Here is a 12,621-nt window from a genome sequence, read left to right on the forward strand (position 1 = left end):
ATTTGAGTATGACATCTTCATACTAATACAGCTGTATTACCTAGGATTCCTGTCACATTTAACTTCATAGTGGAGGGAGATTTGTATTTGAGTGAACAGAAGCAAATACCCAGAATTCCAGCCAACAAAAATCTTTCTTTCCACTTTGTCATGAAAGGGTGAATTTCACTTCTGTAGAGACTCAATTCACATATTAAGCAAAGAAACAAATAGAAATGGACATGCAATAAGGAAAAAAGTAAGGAGAGAGTGAAGACAGTGAAGGGCAGGTCCAAGTGTAAGAGGATGCTCTTAACTCAGTGTGTTTGTATGAATAGGAAGAGGCCACTTGCCCCTAAGTCTCTATGATGGCTTCTAAGGCCCTTTCCAAACTGTGTTTGTGTGTTTTTGGAGAATTTGAAAAGGTTCACTAATTCAGAAAACTAACAGTTTAAATAGAAGAACTAAGCTGGCATAGACATAGAGAAGAAAAGATAAGTGGCATAATAGAAAGAAAATAATCTTAATCTTTCTAAAATTAAAAAGTGTAGCTAGTGAGATAACTGAAATCAATAATATCACAAGGTTTTGGAATGTGTTGTTTACAGCCAGGGAGTTTAAATGTTCATTGCCAAAGTTTAAATAATAAGATGATATGACATCATAGTGCCCATTGAGTGGAGGCAAAAACATAAAAATGAGGAAGAATTTGGATGTTTTATATCTCAAAAAGTTCTTGATTGTTAGCCTTCTTCACACATCAGACTCCTTAATATATTAATCATCCATCTTCTAGGCTACCATGCCCTTCATTTCTCAACACTGAAATTTTTTTGGCATTCTTACTGATACCACTGAAGCCTTATCCTGAAAAATACTGATCTCTATTTTTGTAAAACTGTAGTTACTTATTTTCTCCATTCTTCTAGCACTCTCACTTCCCCAACATTGATGTCAGACTTTTGTCATTAATTATCACTATAATTAATTAAGACCAATTAATTACATCCATCTTCAATAGCTTTTATTGGATTGTAGTTGCTACCAGATTGTATGCATATATGTTTTAGGTATCTATCTCTGTACACATAAATATGCACATGTTTATTTTTTATGTGTATATATAGTCATGTGATATGCATATACATAGGTAGTTAAAATATAAACGTAGACACATTAAAAATTTAGAGTTTATTTGAGTAGACAGAGATTGAAGATTGGGCAGGTCCAGACAGCATGTGTTTGGGGCCTTCCTGAAGGGTGAGAGCATGGGTTTTCGGGAGAATATGGAAGCCAGATAAGGAAAATATTTGATTGGCTAAAATGGAGTAGTAGCTGTATTTAGATAATTGCACGGGAAAGTCTCTAACTAGTTGGCAGTTTTTTATTGGTTACACTAAATTTTTGTTTTACCATTTACATTGAATTGCGTTTCTGTTTACTTAGGTAGCAATCCATTTTGCTGGTGCCACCTCAGCTTAATGAACTGTAATCTAATTATTTTAAACAATATCTCTCCTTTGATCAACATCTCAATTATGGAAAAGGGACCAAACCTCAGGCACATTTGCCACTTTCTGTCATTATCACAGCTGATTTGTCTTTAACTCTGCATAGAACTCAAAAGTAACTAGGTCTGATTTCTTGAAGAAGTGTTTCTTTTGTTGTTCATCTTGTTTTCGTTGTTCCAATCACAGTGACAAATCTCAAATACATTAATGTCTAGGAACTTGCATTCAAGACTCTTTAGAGAAAGGAGCATATCAGGGAGATGATGATGATGATTATCAAGGGGAGAATATCAAGAGACTGGGCTATGCTTCATAGCCAAGGTGCTCATGAATCAAAACAACTAAAATAAACAAAATAAAAACAAAGATTAAGGGTTGGAACAATCTATAAACTCAGTCTCTGAATTCTGAGGGCAGTCAGTTGAGAAGATTCCTATATTTGGGCTCAGAGCATCTATACATGATGAAGTAAGGATGGCAGTTGCATCTGATAATTTTACTGATTTCCATTCTGAATGTGTTTACATCATTGGATGTTTTGGTGAACTTCCTGACTGTCGCACTCAGCAGCAGGCATGAAGTTTGTCCTCCAAAGTTTATTAACAAGTCGTTGAGCTCTAACTTCTAGGGCTTCACGAATAGGACAGGTTATAGGTAGATGAGAAAATCTCAAAGACAATGAACAGAACTTGGATCTAATAATGGGTACATTGTAGTTTTCTACTGAAACACACTTTTCTTTACTGTCACCCCCATTTCTACCAAATATAAACACACTAAGACTACTTTATTTGAAAAATAGATCTATTCTCATTAAACTTCACCTGAGCATTTACGTAAGTGCAATAAGAACAGTGATCATCTCTCTCTTTTTTTTCAATTACTAAAATGTTTTTTATTATGAATATCAATATTAACTACGAATAAGAAGGTTTTGCTTCAACTCTTTGATATCCTACAGCTTTTCTCCTTTACAGTATAATTTCTAGTGTTGAATCAACCCTGTGTTCCTGGCATAAGATCTATTTGTTCAGGATAATTTGTTGTTCTTTATACACTGTTAGTTTCAAAGAAAATATTTTTTTTTGATTAATTTGGTTTTTTAAATTTATTTTTATTTTTTTTATTTCAGCTTATTATGGGGGTACAAAAGTTCAGGTTATATATATTGCCCATTACCCCCATCCCCCTGAGTCTGAGCTTCAAGCGTGTCCATTCCCCAGACAGTGCACATCACACTCATCAAGTAGGTAGAGACCTTTAATAAAGGAATCCCAGATTAGACATATAAAACCCTCTGCAGGCTAAGTAGTCATGCCATCAGTCTTTACATACAATTTCTGTAGATTTAGCTGAATTCTTTTCAACTTGAGGTTCTCAGAATATTTTTTAGTTTTCTTCACCTTCCAGAAAGTGATCTTCATCTCTCTTATTGTAAGGCTAGAAACACAGTGAGCAGATACAAGACAAGTTATTCCCAAGGGGCTTGCTATAGTGTGATTTTGTTGGCCCCTCCAAATCTAATGTTGAACCTGTCCCCCAGGGTTGGAGATGGGGTATAATGGAAGGTATTTGGGTCATGGGAATGGATCCCTCGTAAATGGCTTGATGCCATGCTTACAGTAATGAAAGAGTTCTTGCTCTATTAGTTCCCATGAAAGCTATTTTTTTTTTAAAAAAATATCCTGGCTCCTCCTATTTCTCTCTCTTACTTTTTCTCTTGCCATGACATTTCTGCATGTGCTGGCTCTGCTTTCCCTTCAGCCACGAGTGGAAGTAACCTGAAGTCCTCACCAGAAGCAGATGCTTGCTGCCATGCTTCTTGCACAGCCTGCAGAACCAGGAGCCAAATAAACTTCTTTTCTTTATAAGTTGTCCACCCTCAGATATTCTTTCATTGCAACACTAAATAGAATAACACAGAAAAGTGGTACCAAGGAGTAGGGAGCTACTTATAGAGATACCTGAAAAGGTGGAAGCAGTTTTGGAACTGGGTGATGGGCAGGCATTAGAAGAGTTTGGAGGGCTCAGGAGAAAACAAAATGATGAGAGAAAGGTTGGAACTTCTTTGAAATTGGTTAAACGGTTGTGACCAAAATGCTGATAGAAATATAGACAATAAAGGCCATGCAGACAAGGTCTCTGATGAAAATGAGGAACATATACCCTGTTAAACTGTAGCAAAGAACTTGCCTCCATCATTTCTGTGCCCTAGGTTGGTGAACCCCTAGGCTGAACTAGGCTGAACTTAAGAGGGATGACCTAGGACATCTGGCAGAAGAAATTTCTAAGCAGAAAAGTGTTTAAGAAGCGGTAGGAAAAATAAAAAAGAAGTGGTAGGCATACTTTTAAGAGCTTATGCTCAAATACAGCAACAAAAGAATGACCTAAAGCTGGGATTTATAATTAAAAGGAAGGCAGAGCATAAAAATTTCAAAAATTCACATCCTGGACATATTGTAGAGAAGGAAAGAGCATTTACAGGAGAGGAATCCAAGAGTTCTGTGAAGCAACCACTGATTAGAGAGATCAGTATAGATGAAAGGGAGCCAGGGGTTAACAGTCAGAAAAATGAGGAAAGGGCCCTAAAGCCATTTCAGAAATCTTCCAAGCTGCCCATCCTATTGCAAGACCACAGACCTAGGAGGACAGAATGGTTTCAGGGGACAGGTCCAGGGTGCTGCTGCCCTGTGCCCCCTTGGGATAATGTTCCCTACATCCCAGCAACTCCATCTCCAGCTGCATCACAAAGGGCACCAGGCTCTGCTTGGGTTGCCACTCTTGAGAGTGCAATCAATAAGCCTTGGTGGCTTCCACATGATGTTAAGTCTGCAGGCACCCAGAATGCAAGAGTGGTAGAGGGTTGGAGGCTTCCACCTACATTTCTGAGTATCTTTCAGAAAGCCTGGGTGCTCAGCCATAGAAGAGGAGATTCTTTACAGACTCTTCTAAAGCAATGCGAAGGAGAAGTATGGGGTTGGAACCCCCACAGAATCCCTATTGGTATACTACCTAGTGGGCCTGTAGGAGCAGGGCCACTGCCCAGAAGACCTTAGAATTATAGAGCTATCAATAGCATGAAAATCCAGCCTGGAAAAGCCTCTGGCATTCCACTCCAAACCCTGAGAACAGCCATATTGGCTGTGCCCAGCAAAACCATGGGGAGGGCTTTTTTTTTAAGGTTTCTGGAGCCCACCCCTCATACTGGTGTGCCCAGGATGTGCCCAGTGTGCCCCGGACATAGAATCAAACGAGATTATTTTAGAGCTTTAGGACTTAACATCTGGCATGCTGGGTTTTGAACTTATATGGGGCCCTGTTATCTCTTTCTTCTGGACAATTTATCCCTTTTGTATGGGAATGTCTACCCAATACCTGTTCCCTCATTGTATCTTGGAAGCAAATAACTTGATTTTGATTTGAGGAGCTCACATCTGTAAGGAACTTGACTTGAGTCTCAAAAAACACTTTGGAGTTTAAAAGTTGGTACTGAAACAAGTTAAGACTTTTTGTTTTTTTTTTTCTTTTATTCTTTTTTTTTTCATTTTTTAAAATTTGAGTATATTATGGGGGTACAAATGTTTATGTTATGTATATTGCCTCTGCCCCTGCTCCCTCACCGGCAGCAGAGCTTCAAGCCTGTCCATCCCCCAGATGGTGTGCATCACACTCATTATGTATGTATATACCCATCCCCTCCTGCCCCCTCCCATCTGCCCGACACCTGATAAATGTTATTCCTATATGTGCACTTAAGTGTTGATAAGTGAAACCGATTTGATGGTAAGTACATGTGGTGCTTATTTTTCCATTCTTGGGATACTTCACTTAGTAAAATGGGTTCCAGCTCTATCCAGGAAAATACAAGACGTGCTAGATCACCATTGTTTCTTATAGCTGAGTAGTACTCCACGGTATACATATACCACATTTTATTAATCCACTCATGTATTCATGGGCACTCGGGTTGTTTCCACATCTTTGCAATTGTGAATTTTGCTGCTATAAACATTCAAGTGCAGATGTCTTTTTATGAAATGTCTTTTGTTCTTCTGGGTAGATGCCCAGTAATGGGATTGCTGGATCAAATGGTAGATCTACTTACTTGTAGCTCTTTAAGGTATCTCCATATTGCTTTCCATAGAGGTTGTACTAGTTTGCAGTCCCACCAGCAGCATATGAGTGTTCCTATCTCTCTACATCCACACCGACATTTATTGTTTTGAGACTTTTTGATAAAGGCCATTCCCACTGGAGATAAGTGATATCTCATTGTGGTTTGATTTGCATTTCCCTGATGATTAGAGATGTTGAGCATTTTTTCATGTTTGTTGGCCATTGTTCTGTCTTCTTTTGAACAGTTTCTGTTCATATCCTTTGCCTACTTTTTGATAGGGTTATTTGATTTTTTTCTTGCTGATTTTCCTGAGTTCTAAATAGATTCTGGTTATCAGCCCTTTATTGCATGTGTAGCATGTGAAAATTTTCTTCAGATATAAAACCATCCTCTGTATATAGTCATCTAATCTTTGACAAAGCAGACAAAAATATACACTGGGGAAAAGAATCCTTATTCAATAAATGGTGCTGGGAAAACTGGATATCCACATGTAGAAGACTGAAACAGTATCTACACCTTTCAACTCTCTCAAAAATCAACTCATGGTAGGTAATAGACTTAAACCTGAGGTATGAAACTATTAGAATTCTAGAAGAAAATGTTGGAAAAACTCTTGCAGACATTGGCCTAGAAAAGAATTTATGACGAAGACCCCAAAGGCAATCACAGCAACAAGAAAAATAAATAAATGGGACCTGATCAAATTAAAAAGCTTCTGCACAGGCAAAGAAACTGTCACGAGAGCAAACAGACAAACTACAGAATGCAAGTTAAGACTTTTGGAAGAGTATTAAAAAGGGATGATTGCATTTTGCATGTAATAAGGACACGATATTTGGGGGGGCAGGGCTAAAATGCTATAGTTTGATTTGTTTGTCCCCTCCAAATCTCATATTGGAATGTATCCATAGTGTGAGAGATGGTGCTTAATGAGAGGTGTTTGGGTTACGGGGACAGATCCTTCATGAATGTTTTGGTACTGTCCTCACAGTAATAAATGAATTCTCACTCTGTTAGTTCCCATGAGAGCTGGTCTTTAAAAAGAGCCTGTCAACTTCCCCATCTCTCCTGTTTTGTCCTGTGACCTCTGCACATGCTGGCTCTGCTTTGCCTTCTACCATGAGTGGAAGCAAACTGAAGATGCTGGTGCCTTGCTTCTTATTCAGCCTGCAAAACCACCCACTGAATAACCTCATTTCTTTCTATTAAATAAATTACCTAGCCTCAGGTATTCCTTTATAGCAACACTGAATAGACCAAGACAGGGCTTAATTGACTTCAAAAGTCAATGCTTAGTTTTTTAAAACTATCTAGTCAATCTAATTCTATACACATTCTCAAATATGACATGCTAGTTGAAGTTTTGGTAATATAACCAATGTTTCCAAATGTGTTATATTACAAGGAGAATAGATTCTTATTAAATTTTTTTCAAATAACTGTTTCCATAAAAATAAGAATACTCAGTAATATTTTCTGAATTCTGGAGAGATTGGCTAGGGAGAAAGTGGTAAATAATTTACTTCTATTGACAAAAGCTATACTTGACCAAATAACAGATAAAGTTTCCTTAAATTCTGCCCAATATTGTGATCTTAAAGTTATCAGAAATCTCTACTTGTCAAAGCCTTTTCCATAACTCTGTTGAAATTTTGTAGCATGGCTGTTTCTAAAAATTTTCATGAAAGCATCAGAGTAAAACAATAAACTGTTGATGACAAAAGACTTAAAATGCCCATGATTAAAAATTTGATTAGAATTCATTATATTGCAATTGACATGGAAATGATTGTCATTTTTGTGATACATAACAATAAGATATAAGATAATGACTAGAATTGTGACTGATAGCATTATTTATGTACATATAAAAGTTCTAGGAATATCACACCAGTTTCATAATACTTATATTCATACTTAGATATAAATATAAGAATGTCAAATATCACTTTTATTTGACAATACTTCCTATGCAATTTAACATATAAAATAAGCTTCTTTATATAGACAATTCTCTTTTAATAAGAAATAAAACTAATTCCTTTGAGATGTTCTAGGGACTCTTCTGAAAAATCCTAAAGTTATTAAATAGTTTGAGGTCAAGAAAGACAATTTTGAATTTGGTTTTGGGAAGTTTGTCAAAAATATCAAATGATTGAAATAGTTAATTAATTATGGTCACAGGTCACTGGGAAACAGTTCCAAAGTGATAAAAGATTTCAAAGCCAAATAGAGAAGCATATGTAATTATTAATAAAATTGGCTCTTTTTTAATATTGTAAAAACTCAGTTTTTTTAAGTAAGTCATAAAAGACTGAGAAGCAGCATAAATCATAGGTAATTATCTTAATAAAGCATAAAATCTTTGTTTCCTAGACCAATTACTTAAAAAGAAAAATTTTAACAAATTATAGAAATAGCAAATTAATAAACTACAAATAACTATCATTTTAACAGAGAAGGCTAAATTCTAGTTTTGCATTAGTTTAGTTTTGCCATTAAGACTCATTTTTAGAACCCTTATAATAAATCACTTCTAGCCAACCGGACCACATAAGATTCTCTATTTTTCCCCAACTATATATATTGTTTCAGTTTTTGTCCTTTTATTCATTCTGGAACAACCTGTGAAAACCCTCCAGACTAGATGCTATTACTCTCCCTTTTTTAAAAAAAAACAAATCCTCATACTTTGTAGCTTCTCTTACCAAAAAAAGTCTTATTTTACTTGAATACTTTGCACACAATGTTGTTTACTTTATAATTTCTAGTAGTTTTAATTACCATACATTAACTAGAATTCTTAACTCTTAGTAAATTAATTTTCTAGGCTATAAGCAATTACCATCTATCACACCAGCATTCTGCAGATTGGCAAATCTATAAATATACCATATCATAATTTCTAGAAACATGTGTTTCCTCATAGTACAATTTTTCAATGTTCTACGGGACATATTTGTCTAAAAATCTTACCGAAATGACACCCACAATGTGGAACTGGGCATCTTGGGTAGTTTGAGACTCCCTGGTTTCCAACAGAAGGGACATTTGGTTGCAACAGTGTATCAGAGCTTATCACTGCCAGGTGGAGTGAAAGCCACCCATAAATACCAGCTGCTTATGGTTACCTGACCCTGTGGCTGGGAAACCAAGGAAATCCCAGCAGCTGCCAAGAAACTTTTCATCTCGGGGATCCTCCCTTCTCTCTCCTCTACATCAGTTGTCTACAATGCTTTGTTGGTGAAAGGAAACAGAATTTGGGGAGTCAATGAGCTCCATGATTGAGTAAGTCACTCCAGTTTGTACAACTGGAAATTTCTTTCCTCACTGTTTGGTTTTTCCTCAGAATAATGCACTTTGTTCTTGTTTTTCTTGGAGTACCCAGTTGGAGAGGGAATAGTTGTTGGACCTCTACCTGATTTGAGAACTGGTTCATTTCAGTGTATTTTGTTTAATGCTCCCCAGGCTTATTAGGTGAGGTATAGTTCATTTGTTTGAAATATCTTGAATTTCTCCTTGTATTGAATGTTTATTTGTATTGGTATAGTGTGTAAATGTGCTGTTTATGAGAAAGTTCAAAGGCATGCCAGGTTTTCTAGGACTCTAGCTGGTTAAATATTGCTGCTTGTTCATGTGCACATATTTAAACTGATGGGAAAATTACATCAAGAAAGATTCAGAGATTCAATGGTCAATATGCCACTGTAGCATTAAAATACAGAGTTTTTTAAGCTCTGTATTTTCTGTTCTGCCTATTTCAAATCTGCAGTTACTAAGCAACTGGTTTTGAGATAAACTCATTGTTTATTAATTCATGGCTACTTAGAGATTTTTACTCCTTATACAATTCTTCCAGTTCTAGATCAATTGTAAACATTGAAAACTCATTTGAAACTGAAGGGAAACAAGGGCAAAAGAAGCTTTTTAAAACTCAAACTGCCATGGAAACTGCACAAAACTTTGGTCCACAGCCTTCATTAGATTACCTATTAATGTAAATAAAGTTTAGCCATATGAAGAAATTGCAAGTTGTAAGATATAATTGGGATGGAACCATCTTTTGCAAATTGGTGAGTTTATATTTTTTCATGGCTAAAATTCTGAGATAAAAGCTACTGAAATTTGTGTGCCTGTGTTTGTTTAGATGTGTTTTCTGTGTGTGCATATATCATATATTATGTCCAAATGGTACCAAGCTGGCTTCTAAATAAAAGGAGCTCTCATAAAGTAAGCAAATAAGAAAAAATGCTTTTAACATTCATGTGAATTTAGTAATTTCTGATGAATAAGCACGATTTTCAAAAAATTATCAGTAACATAAAAGTTTAAAAAAGGTCTTCAAAGTGGTCAGCATATATTTTTGTCTGGGTTTAGTAGTCAGTCATTTTTATGTTTGAAGATGTTAAGTTTTGATGCAAAAGTTATAAAACTATAAATCCAGCCAAAACCAAATGATCTGTTTGTGGAATTTTTGATAAGTATGACTTATTTAGTATTGTTGGTTTAATAAAAGCAGCTAGATCTTTTCAGTTACCAGGAAAAATATCCATGTGTTTAAGCTTCTTAGGTAAAAAAGTAGTTATGCCTAAATGAACATAAATATCAGTAAATTAAAATACATAAAACATCAAGTAATTAGGAGCACAAAACAGAAACTTTTGGTCAAAGATTTATGAATATGCTTTGGTTTTGGTCTCTTAATCCTAGCTGCAGATACATTTTCTTCCATTGAGCTTACTGTCTTTGGAGAGGTACACACAAGGTTTGTTTCTGACTTGCTCTGTCATCTGATATTAACAGTATTGTTAGGAACTTAAAGCTGCCCTAGGAGCTGTACTTGATAAAAGCTGAGATAAAATTGGAGGCTTTAGTTGTTCCTGTGGTCTTGCTCACTCTTGATTTGTTCTGTGATGCTGGTTGCAAGCTAGCTGGTCATGTGTGCATTATGTTGCCATAGCAAAGTCTTTGCCTAGGAAAATTTGAAAAAGAATTCATAAACTGTTCATTTCTGTATTGTAATTTACTTTAAAATGAACGAAATGCTTATTCTTAGACTCCAATAAAAATCTACAAATAATATTACTCATTGGTTGTCCCCAAATTTGCAATTTGGTTGGCAAATGTTTTGAGACCATTTAGATCAGTTTTAAAAATATTAATTGCTTGATCTTGATCCTTATATAAAAAAACATGTTATGACTTTGTGTCATTATTTGAGATACTAAGGATTAATGTTAAAGGTTCACTCTGTCCACAGTCAGGTGAAGTCACGTCAATAAATTTTATTTGGGGATATTGGTATTTTAAAAATATGTAAATAATTAACATCTTTATGTGTGATGTATTCAAAAACTTATATTTATAGAGCTTAGCAAAAATGTTACATTATTAAGAATGGCAAGTATTAAGAATACTTATATTCATTTTCTCAGTAGTATTTTTTAAATTTAAAAGTAACATTTAAAACAATACTTTGTGATTCTTTCCTGGTCTGTGTTTTGAAATTCTTTTTCTTTTTTTGCCTTTTTTTTATGAAGATGTGCTTAGATATAAATTTGTTTAGACTTTAAATGACTTTCTTGAAGGCACACTTAGTCGCATAGGCTATATATGTAATATTCACAGGATTTTATAAAACAGTTAACAGGAAAATAACTTTAAATGATATTTAGAATCTCACTGAGCTGCTAAAAGAAATAAATGGGGTAGATAGAAATGAGATAAACAATTATGACAGAAAGGTTTAAGTTCCAAGTTGTCTAAATGGGCTTCCCATAAGAAGAAACAATTGCACTACAGAAGATTTTTCTTTATCTTTTGGTAACTGGCCTAAGAAACAAAGATTTTGTGTTTTATCAAGATAATTCCTACATTGCCCTTATTAGGTTTTTGACAACTTGAGAAAAACTGAGCTTCGCAAAGGAAAGGTTTTTACCTCCATGTAAATTTCTTATGGCCTTTAATGTCTTTTGATTATCACTCTTGGCTAAGTAAAGTGCTATCATTTACAATAGCCAGTGATTATGCTTTGATCAATTGTTTTGAGCCTTTTAACATCTTTGACAAATGTCCTCCAAATCAAATCAAAGCTATATCAAATATTATTAATTAAGCCTTGTGCTGTTAAGTTATAGGACCTTGACTCCTGGGTATCTAACACCAAACTCAAGTGAACCAAAGATTCATCTTCAGACCCAGGAGAAGGCAAAAACCAAAATGAATTGCTTTAATGAGACAAAGGACCACACTTGTATTCAGAGATATTGGGTCTCATTTAATAGTTTTGCTTCTATCTAACTTAATATAATTTGTTACTAATTTGAATATGTAACTACCTCTAAGCTTCTTTTTCTTGTCATTATCGGAACTAGGCATGACTTACAAACTTTTTGTTTAAAATATGGTTAATTCTTTAAAGGGACCACAAAAACCATTCTGATACAAGAGTCTCAAAGTCCTTAGGCTCAAAAGTTTTAATAAAACGTTTATGTTTTGTATAGACATTCCTATAAGTGTATAAATAAAACCAAAGTTACAGTAGCTCAATGCTTATAGATAAGTTAGTTTTGTAACCTTATGTTTGGCATTTTTGTTTTTTTCTTGTATTGCCTACAAAGTTTTAAAGGGTTAATGAATGCCTGTTCAACTCCATTCCCATCTGTCTTAGAATGTTTAATTAACTGTAAGTCTTTTGGCTCTAAGCCCCTTGGCCACAGGGGTCCCAGCAAGGGACAGGATGGATGCAGGACAGGTAGCCAGACCAACCCAGCAATGATGGGACAAAATTGAAGTTTGGCCATTAATGCTCTCTCTGGCAAATCTTGCCCAAAAGGGAGAACATGTAAACCTCTCTCACTGACTGAATGGACCCCTCTTGGCCAAGGGGACCTCAGAAAACCTTAAAATTGAGTTCCTGGACATGAAGGGAAGGAAAGTCAGACACACCACATTAAACATCATCGCCTTTGGAGTTTGCCGTATTTCCTCCTAAGTTTGCTCTAAATACAT

Source organism: Lemur catta, chromosome 1 (assembly GCF_020740605.2).
Source record: "Lemur catta isolate mLemCat1 chromosome 1, mLemCat1.pri, whole genome shotgun sequence".
Taxonomy (NCBI): Eukaryota; Metazoa; Chordata; class Mammalia; order Primates; family Lemuridae; genus Lemur; species Lemur catta.